This window comes from Mastomys coucha, unplaced genomic scaffold, assembly GCF_008632895.1.
Source record: "Mastomys coucha isolate ucsf_1 unplaced genomic scaffold, UCSF_Mcou_1 pScaffold9, whole genome shotgun sequence".
In the NCBI taxonomy this organism is placed as follows: domain Eukaryota; kingdom Metazoa; phylum Chordata; class Mammalia; order Rodentia; family Muridae; genus Mastomys; species Mastomys coucha.
The window spans coordinates 19,950,146-19,950,583 of NW_022196915.1; the positions used below are offsets into that span (position 1 = coordinate 19,950,146).

The 438-nt window shown below is 46.3% G+C and overlaps 1 protein-coding gene across 5 annotated transcripts in view; it reads left to right on the top strand.

The window, feature by feature from the left end:
* Arhgap22 (Rho GTPase activating protein 22) overlaps positions 1 to 438 on the top strand; it is a 153,005-nt gene that overhangs the window by 99,787 nt on the left and 52,780 nt on the right. The window lies entirely within an intron of this gene.

A 438-nucleotide genomic window follows, 5' to 3' on the forward strand; every position in this document is an offset into this window, starting at 1 on the left:
ATCTCATAAAGAAGCAAGCCTGGATTTCCACCTCCCACGTGCCTAGAATAGAGCCTGGTGGTGTTTTACCGGGGCACTATCAAGTCCTTCTCAGTAGATCCACCCCAACTATCATGCGCCACTTTATCGCCATGTATTAGAAAATTCCTTTACTGAGAACATTTTGCTGGCTCCAGTGTTAAGCAGTTGCCAGCAAGACTGCAATGAATGGCCCCTATACATAGTTTCCCTAGCCATGTGGACAAGAATTCTTGTGGGGCACATACTAGGGAATGGAGTTGCTGGGTCCCAGGATATTAGCATTCTCAAAAAAAAATTATATTTATTCTCTCTCTCTCCTCTCTCTGTCTATCTCTGTCTGTCTCTCTGTCTCTCTATCTCTGTCTCTGTCTGTCTCTGTCTGTCTCTGTCTGTCTGTCTCCCTCCCTCCCTCCCTCC